This window comes from Hemibagrus wyckioides, linkage group LG23 (assembly GCF_019097595.1).
Source record: "Hemibagrus wyckioides isolate EC202008001 linkage group LG23, SWU_Hwy_1.0, whole genome shotgun sequence".
Classification (NCBI taxonomy): Eukaryota; Metazoa; Chordata; class Actinopteri; order Siluriformes; family Bagridae; genus Hemibagrus; species Hemibagrus wyckioides.
The window spans coordinates 9,253,016-9,266,159 of NC_080732.1; the positions used below are offsets into that span (position 1 = coordinate 9,253,016).

At 37.5% G+C, this 13,144-nt stretch overlaps 1 long non-coding RNA gene across 4 annotated transcripts in view; it reads left to right on the plus strand.

Annotated features, from left to right (window-relative positions):
• Positions 1–13,144, plus strand: part of LOC131344591 (uncharacterized) — a 40,009-nt gene that overhangs the window by 2,471 nt on the left and 24,394 nt on the right. The window lies entirely within an intron of this gene.

Here is a 13,144-nt window from a genome sequence, read left to right on the forward strand (position 1 = left end):
TGGTATTGACTACTGAATAGTTTCCATTAATTATTTATATCTTAGAATTAAATAGGCAGTGTTTTTCTTTTGTACTGATTGGTGCTTTTTTAAAATTATTAAAATATAGAACTTTCCTAATGACGTCAGGGTAATGGACTGATTTGTGGTGAAATGTGTCACAACCTTGAATAATTGAATGGCTGGTTTGCACCTTAGTTTCCTTATATGGACTATAGTTTCCTTATATGGAATATAGTTTCCTTATATGGAATATAGTTTCAATTATCAGTTTATTATTATCAGTTATAATGTGGATTGGGGTGAAAGAAAACCTTTACATGCACATAAACCTGTTGTTTTGATTGCATGATGGATTTTGTTTTCCATGATGTTTTTCCATATTTTGTTTTAATTATCAATAAAGAAAAGGGACCTGCTGAGACCTACTGAAGACAGACAGGAATAAACAGAGGGAGAAATGAGGGGTTTCATCCACAGCTTACAGGGAGAGAACAAAGATGCCTATAACTGTGTTAGTCTTTGTACCTCCATCAATGTAAAGTAGACAACATGCATTTAGTCTTTATAATCCTTTTCAAAAGAAAGTTGATTGTTAATGCTTTATAAAATGTTTATGTGTGTGATTTAGTTCTGGTTTATTTTATTTGCTATATGGAATTTTTTTTTCCTATGCATGGTCATCTCATCATATGGTGCAAACCCCATCATGCGGCATTAAAAAGTAACTGTATTAAAATTGAAAATATCATCTTTGATCTATGACTGAAATATTAATCACTAATACAGTTTGCTCAAGTGGGTATTAATCATCTATATCATCAAAGCTTTAAAGTGAATGTGTGCTTATAATCTACAGAAATTCATAAATAATACATTAACTTTACGTACATTTAAGTAATATATTATTTAGGGGAGTAAATCGCTCTCATGCTAGACGATCCTCGTCAGTCAATGTTAATGAAAAACATTAAATTCACATAATTCCATGTTTCCATAATTTTATACACTATATTGCCAAAAGTATTTGCTCACCTGCCTTGACTCGCATATGAACTTAAGTGACATCCCATTCCTAATCCATAGGGTTCAATATGACGTCGGTCCACCCTTTGCAGCTATAACAGCTTCAACTCTTCTGGGAAGGCTGTCCACAAGGTTCAGGAGTGTGTTTATGGGAATTTTTGACCATTCTTCCAGAAGCGCATTTGTGAGGTCACACACTGATGTTGGACGAGAAGGCCTGGCTCTCAGTCTCCGCTCTAATTCATCCCAAAGGTGTTCTATCGGGTTGAGGTCAGGACTCTGTGCAGGCCAGTCAAGTTCCTCCACACCAGACTCTGTCATCCATGTCTTTATGGACCTTGCTTTGTGCACTGGTGCACAGTCATGTTGAAAGAGGAAGGGGCCAGCTCCAAACTGTTCCCACAAAGTTGGGAGCATGGAATTGTCCAAAATGTCTTGGTATGCTGAAGCATTCAGAGTTCCTTTCACTGGAACTAAGGGGCCAAGCCCAGCTCCTGAAAAACAACCCCACACCATAATCCCCCCTCCACCAAACTTTACACTTGGCACAATGCAGTCAGACAAGTACCGTTCTCCTGGCAACCGCCAAACCCAGACTCATCCATCAGATTGCCAGATGGAGAAGCACGATTGGTCACTCCAGAGAACGCGTCTCCACTGCTCTAGAGTCCAGTGGCGGCGTGCTTTACACCACTACATCTGACGCTTTGCATTGCACTTGGTGATGTATGGCTTGGATGCAGCTGCTCGGCCATGGAAACCCATTCCATGAAGCTCTCTGCGCACTGTTCTTGAGTTAATCTGAAGGCCACATGAAGTTTGGAGGTCTGTAGCGATTGACTCTGCAGAAATTTGGCGACCTCTTCGCACTATGCACCTCAGCATCTGCTGACCCCGCCCCGTCAGTTTACGTGACCTACCACTTCGTGGCTGAGTTGCTGTCGTTCCCAAACACTTCCACGTTCTTATAATACAGCTGACAGTTGACTGTGGAATATTTAGGAGCGAGGAAATTTCACGACTGGATTTGTTGCACAGGTGGCATCCTATCACAGTTCCACGCTGGAATTCACTGAGCTCCTGAGAGCGACCCATTCTTTCACAAATGTTTGTAAAAACAGTCTGCATGCCTAGGTGCTTGATTTTATACACCTGTGGCCATGGAAGTGATGTGAACACCTGATTCTGATTATTTGGATGGGTGAGCGAATACTTTTGGCAATATAGTGTATGTGTACATCACAGTCCACATGTTTCATCACTATTGCCAAATATAGCTTGAATTTGATTTTTTTTTTTTCAGTTTGATTATTTGTCCATGATCCTATATTCAGTTATTATTAATTTTTAATTCCATACTTAGTATATTTATATTCTTTTTATGATTCTTTTTTATTATTCGTATTAATTCTATTTTTATAATGTAAACAGTTGATAAAACATTTCACTACATGTCCTACTGTGCACGGTTGTGAGTGTGAGACGAATGAAATTTGGCTTTGGTTCTGATGTGCTTTTGCTAAATCGACCGTCCGCGAATTGTTAAATTATAATAGGCATAGAAAATAAAATAACTTTATTCCATAGAAAATAATTATAATAAGATAACGACTTTTGCTGACAGATTATGTGATACATAGACTATTGTGTAAAAATATATTGTAAAAAATGATCGTCATATGATTTGTCATATTGTCCACCCCTGACTCTGGTTGCCTGACTTGTGTAGGTCAAAAGCCACCGGTTTAAAGTTCATTCGTCCTGAACAACAGGGATTTGACTAAGCTAATATCAGTACCCCTCGAAAAAGGACATTGCAAAGGGATATAAAGGAGTTTCTTTTCCTGAACCTGAGAGCAATTATTTAAAATATATAGAGGCGTTTGACATTTGAAAAAATATTTTGCAGTAGCGTCAATAGTTTTGAAATTTGAATCATTGCGTGCATTATTTATTTTATAGAATCATTTAGTATCATATAAAATAAACATTACAGAAGTTGCCTGTATGTAAATATGAGCATGAAGAAGTAAGAGGTTGTTGCCCCTGGAGAGCCTCCCAGGTTTCCTTCAGTTCTGCTCTTGGTTAAGGGAAGTGAAATCTGTCAGCTGTGTGTGTGTGTGTGTGTGTGTGTGTGGCCAGTATCCAGCACAGAGACAGACTTGTTGGCCTCTTTTGGGCCAGTTTCCATGAGTTATGTAATCCCTATGTTTTGGAATGGAGCTCTTTGACTCTCAGTCAGATGGAGACCTGACTCTCTCTCTCTCTCTCTCTCTCTCTCTGTTTCCCTTCTTCCTTTCCTCCCCTCTCCCTGGCCTCTTTCCCTTTAACTTTTAAATGCATGGTTACTATTGCCAACTGTTTTCAAGTATCCCAGGCTCTTATAGATGAAACAAATTGACTTGTCACGATCAAGGAAAACTGTCAAAATATTAAATTGACTCTCAAAAACACTTTAAATATATTTTAAATATATTTTTGTTTTATTTTACTGTTACTTGAAAACAGACAGAACAGGTCTTAACAGAACATTGCAGTGAAGATGGTTTGTTAGTTTGTTTCTCACACACTGAGAATATAGATTTTCTGGAATTCGTTGTTCTGGTAATTAGTTATCTAACAGAAATCATTTTGCCTTTTAGTTGCTTTCTATTCAAAGGAAAAATGTGGAAAATTTTAAAGAGGTAGGAGGTGAGGAAAAAAAATAACAGATGATGTAGTGTGGGGAAAATGGGTCGTATAGCAAAGGTATGTATTTTAGAGGAAACCATGACATCACTTCCTGCTGATGTCTTTTTTTCTATCTCCATGGAACCGCTATACCACACACAGATGGTTTGTAGACGCAAACACCATTGCCTCCGTTATTCTTTACCGTTTTTAGTTGAATGGCTATCAATGCCTCTGAGATCATCCGTAATCCTTATACGATCTGCCAATTGGCAAATACTTTGCCAATACTTATACACATAATTTATCTTTCTTACTCTCTCTCTCTCTCTTTTCTCTTTCTCTCTCTCTGACTCTTTCTTCCCGTCAAACCACAGCACATAGCACACACAGTGGTGCTGTGTGGGATTTACCCACCTGTGTTGACCCAGACTGTTTTCTAAATGCAGAGTGTTTATGAGTCTTAGAGTCAGTGGGCCCCAGTTCATACGCATGAAAACATACTGCTGGAAAATACGCCTTCCCACATTCACAAACTTAATAAGATGCACATCCACCATCACAGAGCATTTTTCTACCTACAAGCATGTTCTGTTCATATTTTAGCAATACATATACCACTGTCTCAGGCTTTTCTAATGTCATGGCAACACAACTGTAACATTTATACATTTATGCGCCCATAGTTTATTCAATATTAACCCTTATAAAACAAAATAAAATGCTTATGAAAGGAGGTACACAAAAATATGTTTATAACTGAGGGCTGTGAAATCAGGCCAATGTCTGGATTCAGCTCTAAAATGATTGGTATCCTTAAATGATAAAAACAGACAAAAAAAAAATTAATAATAATTAAAATGATTAAAATTGTGCATGCTGTTTAAACCAATAAATTATTAAAATTTTACTGTATAAAATCCGTATATAAAATTGGAATAGCTCATTGTCTGTCTCATGCAGGAGCTCTCCTAGAACGTTAATGTTTTCATAAATAACACTTTAATTGTTTATTATTATTATTATTACTAACAATAGTCTTCTTTAACTGTAAGACATTGCAGAAAAAAGGCTTAGTGCTCTTATTATCTTCATGGACAGCTTTGCCAAATTATGTGTGAGAAAAATGCACTAATTAAGAAACCTTGCAATGTTAGTGAGCATAAAATAAACTGAGACAGCATATCACATGCTGCATGTGTAATTCATTATATACAGTATGTTTTGTTCACATTTGCCTGCCATTCATTGTAGTAGATTACAGAAGTATTCCTTTATCGGTTCTCTTTTGCACAGACTCTGGAAGTGACTTTCGCTGATGTCCTTCCCTCTCACTAAACTACTTGTGGTCAATCTGAAATTCGTATGAATTGCTCTGTTCATTTCTGAGACCTAACCTGACAAATCACTGCATTTTTTTTACATAATTTAATCCATTTGACCAGCAATCAGTGCAGGATAACTGGAGGAAGACAGAGGAAGCTAACTAACCTATGAAGTTGGAGTAAGTGCTAAGGCTCTACAAACTCATTAATGGTCAGTCAGTCTAGTGTTTGCTCACCTCTACAGCTGACCACACTGTAAAAAAGGACAGTATTGGAGTGTTTCTTAAAGTAAACCTCTATGCTAACATAAATAAAATATGCTTACGTTGAAATACTTATGAAGTATTATAAATTATGATGCTTAGTAATTCTGGGGCTAATTTGTTGGTTGACACTTTGCTTTGGTTATTCATGTGAGAAGTTAGCAGTGTGTGTGTGTGAGTGAGACTTGAGTGAGAGAGTTGATGTGAACATTGCTCCCACAGTTACAATGATGTTTAGTATGAGAAAGAAATCAACAACAATTTTAAACATAACTGACGAAGCCCAGGTTTCTGTGTTAGCAAAAACTTATTTTCTCACTCACTATTTTCCAGTGACATTTAGCATCATCCCATCCATCCATCCATTCTCTACACCACATGGGTCACTTATCCAATCCCAGAAGCCTCTGGGCACAAGGATACCAGTCTGTCGCAGGGCACAGGGCAATCACACACACACACAGTCATTTATACACTATGGACAATTTAGAGATTCCAGTCAGCCTAAAACACCAAGGGAGGAAACCCCTGAGGCACAGGGAGAACCTACATACATTTCAGAGGAGGGAATCGAAACCCCGACCCTAGAGGTGTGAAGCAACCCTTCTAACCACCAAACCACTGTGCCCTCATTGTTTAGTGTGATATTAATTATAAATCTAAAAAAGACGATCATATCAATCTATGAGTGTGATGATTTTAACAGTTACACAAAGTAACATGAAAACTGAAGTTTTAGAAGCTGATCTGTTTGAGCAGATAAGGAGGTGATAGAGCTGGACAGACAACATAGACCCACTTTTAAAGCAGAATGAATATGATAATCACTTATGGTTTATATGATCTAGTAAAGACTCGCTATAGTTACAATGGATGAGCAGCATGAGTAGATTTGCATGTCCCGATATCTACAGCTATTTTATATTAGCTTAAAGGCATACTATGACATTCAGTGAAAGTGCAGCGAAGTGAAATGTCAGTATAGAAATACCGGGTGTAGTTCATCCAGACATTACAGTCTTATGCATCTATTTTCTTGCCATCTGTGTTCTCTCCTGAAAGCCAGAACCTGTTTATTCTTTGAGATTTAGATACATGGATTTAGAAATGTAACAAATGGTTATCATTTGTTTGGTGTTTCTACCTTAATGCAGAGTAAAACCCCAATCATCTGTAGACTCTCTAAAGAGCTAAAGTGCTGCTGCATCAGGCTGGAAAATTAGCAAGCAGTTTAACAGCATTGCGGGTAACAGGAACCATTAAACAAAGTGAAAATAGACCAGCATGTAGATGAAAGTGGTTTTTAGCTAAAAATTAAAGCCAGAATGTAATCTTAAAATAACTCTGAAGATCACATAGTGATTATAATTAATGATAAAGTTATCTAGGGTGGATTTTTACTTTAACGTTACTCATTGACAGAGAGAATGTATGTGGGCAGTGCAGTACAGTGAAAAAATCTGTTGGAGAAACATCTTGCTTAGTAAAACTGCTTTCACATTGCAATGATTTTTCAGGCAAAGTCTAACAGCAGGACCACATACAACATCTGTTGACTGGCTTCCTTGTTTGTTAAAGTCTGTTTTCCAGACAGTGTGCAGAATGTAGTCTGTCATTAGCTTGTAGTTTAGCAAGAGTCTCGTGTTGTTAAAGTGTTAGGCTTTAACTGAGCCCACCCAAGTGCATAGAGACGTGCATACAGGTAAAAAGTTACAGAATCTGTTTAGCTCTAGGGCTGTTCTCAGGTACAGGATGAGTGTGTAACCCTGGTGTGTTTTATTTCTGAGAAATCACACTTAATGTGTAATTGAAGTAAATCTGAGGTGGTAAAGATGGCAATAGAAAAAAGTGCTTCCTAGTTCCAACTGTGTGATATAAAGGGCTAGCTGTGTATGTTGTTGAAGCTGTGTATGTTGGTGAAGTGTATTTGTATTTGTATTAAGTGCCTTGGCTTGTTAGTCTGCTAAATTGCTCTAAGAGAATTACACCGATCTCCAATATGAGCAGTTATAGGAATATGATTTAACGAAATCACAGACAAACACAGAGGATTTGTAAAAGGAATGCACACATGCCTTCAAACATAGGAGCAGTTTAGCTAACCAATCCACCTACTGGCATATTTCAGGGACGTTGGAGGAAAACAGAGAAACCAGAGGAACCCCATACATACATGCGGAGGAGATTTGAAACCTCACGCAGACAACAACCCAAGCTCAGGGTCAAACCTGTGAGGCAATAACCTCACCTACTGCACCACCATGCTGTGTACACACACAAATGTATAGGTGATCTGCTTTTTTGGGGGCATTACTATTATTTAAAATTATTTTTCAGTCTGAGTAATTATATACACAGCTTTCTTTCTGTCCTTCAGATTTAAATGAAATTCTCCTTATGAAAAAAGATGATGGAATTAGCAGTTGCTTGAAAAGAAACAATTCAATTTAAATGTAGCTTAAGACCCATAATGAACAAGCCAGAGGCAATGATCATATTAATCAAAATATTAGGCGTATTAGAGAAATTTGTGCAATGATGTTTACTTATCAGACATATTTACAGATGTATGGACCCCAAACCTGTTATGTGATGTTAATCGGTAGTTTTGAAACATTATATAGAATATTTATTTATGTTTCCTGGTTTTGAGGAAATTGGTGGTGTTTGGATTAAATCCATGTAAATTCAAGTGACCAGTCAGTTAAGGTTATATAACAATATTTACTAAACAATGGCTACAACCCAAATAATAACTTAGGTAGTGGCTGATTGTTAATAATTTAAAAAAAAATGACCCTCTTGCCACACTTTAAGCACCACTGCCTTAATATTCTGAATGGAATGCAGGGATAATAATAATATTTTGAAGTCATCACAGTAACAGTAGCACGTGTTGAATATTACAGTATTATTATAGAAATGATTATTGGTACGTGACCTTTAGAAACACAATTGTGTCCATTCAGTATGGTGTTTAGTCATGACCAGAGGACAGACAGGGAGAATGTCAGCAGCTGAAGAAGGCAAAAGCCCTCACTGGTCCATTTTCAGCTTCTGTTAACGTGACCCACATGAATCATAGCTACTACAAACAGTGTGTTTGTTTACTTGCCAGCATGCCACATACTAGGGAATCACATGCACCGTGCACACTCACTCACATATTCACACACACCAGCAATCGTGGTAGTGATTCATTTCCTTGTTGTACAAATGGCCTACTTCTGTCACTGGGGCAAGAAATCTCTAAGAAGATCCGTCACATAGTTATTAAAATGGGGCAGAATTGTTTTATGTGAAATGCCAGTAAAATAGATTAAATACAGCAGATGTTTAATTCAATTGAAATGACCACATATTTGTGAATTACTGTATGTGTGTGTTGCATGGATGGACACGGGGTTTGATTCCTGCCTCCATGTTTGCATGTTTTCCATGTGCATTCAGGGATTTCCTTTGAGCACTCCAGTTTTCTCCCCAGTTTAAAGACGTGTTAGCATCTCTAAATTGTCTGTAGTGTGTATGAGTGTTGGTTGTCCAGGGTGTCCCCCACCTTGTGTCCTGAGTCCTCTCATAGCTCCCTATAGACCCTGTGTTGGACACTTGGTACAGAAAATGAATGGATGGGTAGTGTGTGTCAGTGTGTGTGTGTAAGAGAGACATGCCTTGCAATTATTAGTGTCCTGACTGGTTGTATTCCTGCCTCACCTCCAGTGTCTAATGGTACAGTTACTACAGTTTAAGTGTCCACTTGCCCATTTTGTGGCCACATGCCTCCACACAGCCTTTTACTGCTTGTCATTGTTAGACCTTTCTATGACATTGACACTGAGGTTTAATTACATTAAAATAAAAAATGACCCCTTTTGTGAAGCCCTTGCCAGATTAGCTACAGTATATGCAACATATGCTTTTTCGCGTAATTGAATAGTTTTTTCAGTCAAATTTTGACTGATATTTTCCTCAGGGTTTGTCAAGTTAGTTAATAAAATCTCTCCTAAAAGATTAGTAATAACCTTTTTTTTAGTTTACATTCATAAAAGTCTGACTCAAGACTGCGGCAGAATGATTTTGATCAAACTAATTTACTCTGACCTTTTAATAACCTCAGTTTCATGGTGATCGTTTCATTAGCATCATTAGAAGTTACCCAAATTCCGGCGCGTTGACTCAGAGCCACAATTAGATTAGGGTTAATATGGACTTGTACAACCACAAACTGTTCAAAAGCTCACTTGCCCGGAGTTTATGTGACTTATAAATAAACACTGAAAATTCCATCCATCTATTCACTACACTGTACATCACAGGGAAACTGGAGCCTATCCGAGGAGTCTTGGAGCACAAGGCAGGGTTCACCCTGGACAGACTGGGTCTCAGGACACAATCACACACTGATGCCAGTCAGCCTAGGATGGCAGAGTACCCAGAGAAAACCCATGAGACACAGCGAGAACATGCAAACTCTCTACCACCCACAGCAGAGCCAAGAATCAAACCCCCAACCCTGGAAATATGAGGCAAACATGCTATCCACCAAGCCACCATGAGCCCCAACACTGAAATTGTAAGCATTAAATTGTTATAAAAAATATTAGCTAAATATCTAGCTGTACTACTCTCTTATTATGACCCTGCACTTGAGAGAGAGACAGAGGTCTGGATTGAGGATGGTCATAAGAGTCGGACCTGAAGTGTACTGCACATGTCCAGAGATTCATATTAAGCATGCCTTGAAATAATATTGTTTTAAAAGTCAGTGGATGTGTGCATCACATCACTATGCACTATTTAATTCCACTGAGTGCTGAACGTTTAAATAGCTTACATGCCTAAGATTTCAGTTCTGATTTATTATTATGCCTTAGTGCAGAATAGAAATAATGACATAGTTGTTATAGAATGTTGCATAAGTGAGTAAGTGGTGCATTAGAGTTTGTGAAAACAAGATTATGCGAATTGGTCATTTACCAGATCTTTATATTACGTTCTAAGTGATTTGCCTGCAGTAGCTAAAGACCAGTATAGTTTATATACCTGTCTGACTAACTGCTTTGGCCTTTTGGTCTGTCTGTCTCTTTCTGTCTGTCTCTAACTTGATTTTTCCTGAGAGTTAATTGTGATGATTGACAGACTGTGTGTTGTGACCTCATTCTCAGTGACTCTGAGCATGAAAGCAGCCTTGGTTTCCACCTGAGTAGGGTGTGTGTGTGGTAGTTTAACAGAGAAAGCAGTTTTTTAAAACAGAGTAGTAATTGTGGGAAATTTTGTTGGGGCGTTGATGGGATCATAAAATGAGTCTCTCACCTTTAAAGTGCATGCATAAACTTGCTGTTTCACAGAATTGTTTAGTCGTCTTGAAGACAGTGCCTTTTACACTTTGCAGATAATTATGCCCTGTATTCATTCCGGCATACTTGCTCTAGCTATGCAATGTGTCTTTGAAATCACATGCTTGATTTATTTAACTTCTTAATGTTTGAGCTGTCCTTCACAAGCCAAGTGAAATGAAAGGCTTTCTCCCTCTTCCTCATCCCACTTCTACACTGCAGCTCACATCTCTTTATTGTTCATTTCACACTTTTTTTTCCATTTTCTGACTGGATCTACTGAGTTAGTGGGAGCGTGGAACATGTGACAAAGCCAACACTAGATCCTCTACAGTGGGACTGTGTGTGTGTGTGTGTGTGTGTCCTCACAAAGATAGGAATATCTGACACTTTTGACCACAAAAAAAATAAAAGAGCCAAAAAATTTCCTTTTGGTTACTGAGGTTAAGGTTAATGTTGGGTTTAAGTGTAGGCTGGAGGTGTAAAGATGCAAAATTCAAAATTCAAATTTAACATAATATCATTAGAATAAAATAAGCATTGCCTGAATAAGTGTCTTTGGTTTCCATTCTAAATCATTCAGCATTATAAAAATCACAATACTTGAAACTTAATGACTCTGTGTTTGTGTGATCCATTCACAGTGTAGAGCAAAACAAAATGAAACACCATTAATGAATCATTAGCTCTCTGGACAGGCTTTCCCTAAAGTGACTCTGAGAGGGGTGTTGCTGAAGCCCAGGGTTTTAATGCTGTTATTTAATGCTAGTTGTGCTCTCTGAAGACACACTTCTCTCTGTAGGTGTTTGAAATCTGTATTCTCCACGAGCGTATATGAAAATCAGAAATCATCACAGCAACCATGATTTCTTTAAATCAATGAGGAAAGACTATATGAATGCAGCAGTGTGTGTGTGTGTGTGTGTGTGTGCACATTGCTTTATTATTTTTTTTTTCAGAAGGATAAGGTCAAGTGCTCCCACTTCCAGTTCCTGCTTGCTGTCCAGACTAGAGTGCTGGTTTATTATGTTAGTGTATTAGAAGAAATGGTCAAAAGAAGCATGTTTTTACACATTCACATCACTTCTCCTGATTTGACACAATCAATCAATCAAATATTATTATTATTATTATTATTATTATTATTATTATTATTTTGCTAGTTAATAAATTAATTAATTAACAAAAATATTAATAAATTAATTTATTTATTTTCAAAACAAATTTGCTTTAGGTTGCTGAAGTTAAGGTTTGTTGAAATCAAATGGTGCAAGAACAAAGTGTCCTGGGAAACAGGATGTATTAAAAAAAGTTCCTTAATCAGCAAACAACTTGTCCACTACTCTGCATTTTTTATATTTAATCTACAGGCATTACTCAAGTACACTGTGGTTACTTCCCAGTTTCTTATTCATATATCAACATTTGCGTGTCTGGTTCAGGTGTAGACAGGATTGTCTCGCTGTGATCATTCATAAGGCAAAATAATATTACTATAACACTACGCTATTAGGACAGCGAGGTAGAGACTCTATGTGTAAGTTATTACCGGAAATTGTGGCTACGGGGAAGCACCACATCTGATCCTAATGCCAGCATCTGAGTTTCAGCCTGTTGTTATCATTCTGTTAAGATATGCACCACAGTTTCAGAAACTTCCCCTCTTTGAGGCGTGTGTGTTATTACATCTTTCTTTTATGCAAAGGTCTTTTACTTTTCAATTTTATAAGTGGAGTTTCTTCCCACACATGATTAACTAGAATCTCTTGCTTGATTACGGCATATAACTAAACACAACCTTTGCTGTGTCCAGCATGTCTACTGTCTTAGACAAATTAATTACATTTAATTGTCTTAATACACTAAAGATTCCTATATGGGGAGAGATAGTGAGCTTATGTTCTTCATCATCATCATCATCATCATCACCATCTCCATCATCTCTCTCTCTCTCTCTCTCTCTCTCTCTGTCTCTCTCTCTCTCTCTCTCTCTCATTTTACTTTTATTCCCCAGTGCATCTTTTACATTCAGTTTGCCTTTTCACTTTTGGTACTGCTCAGAGGAAATAGAAAAGTTGCCACATAAACCACTGTATATAATTAGGTGGACTATAGAAATGACTGTTACTCATGAAATGTGAAAAGGAGAGTAATAATGATAAAGTTCAAGGGAAAAAAAAACTTCAGGTGCCTGCTTTCTTGGTATGAATACATGTACATGTTTTTATTTAAGTTTCTGATGCATCATGAGTATGAGAAGACTACAGCAATCATGGAAACTATTGCAGTAGCAGTCTGGATTTGTAAAGATCATGGATGTCTGTTATGGTTATTGATGGCCAGAGGTGATTAGATCATACAACAACACCCCCGTTATTATTATTGTTGTTGTTGTTGATTTGAAGTTATAAATTAAAAAGAGCAGAGACAGAGAGACAGACACACAAAGAGAGAGAGAGAGAGAGAGAGAGAGAGAATTCTCAGAGGCAGATATAACTGACAGCTAGTGTATTACACCTATTATTGT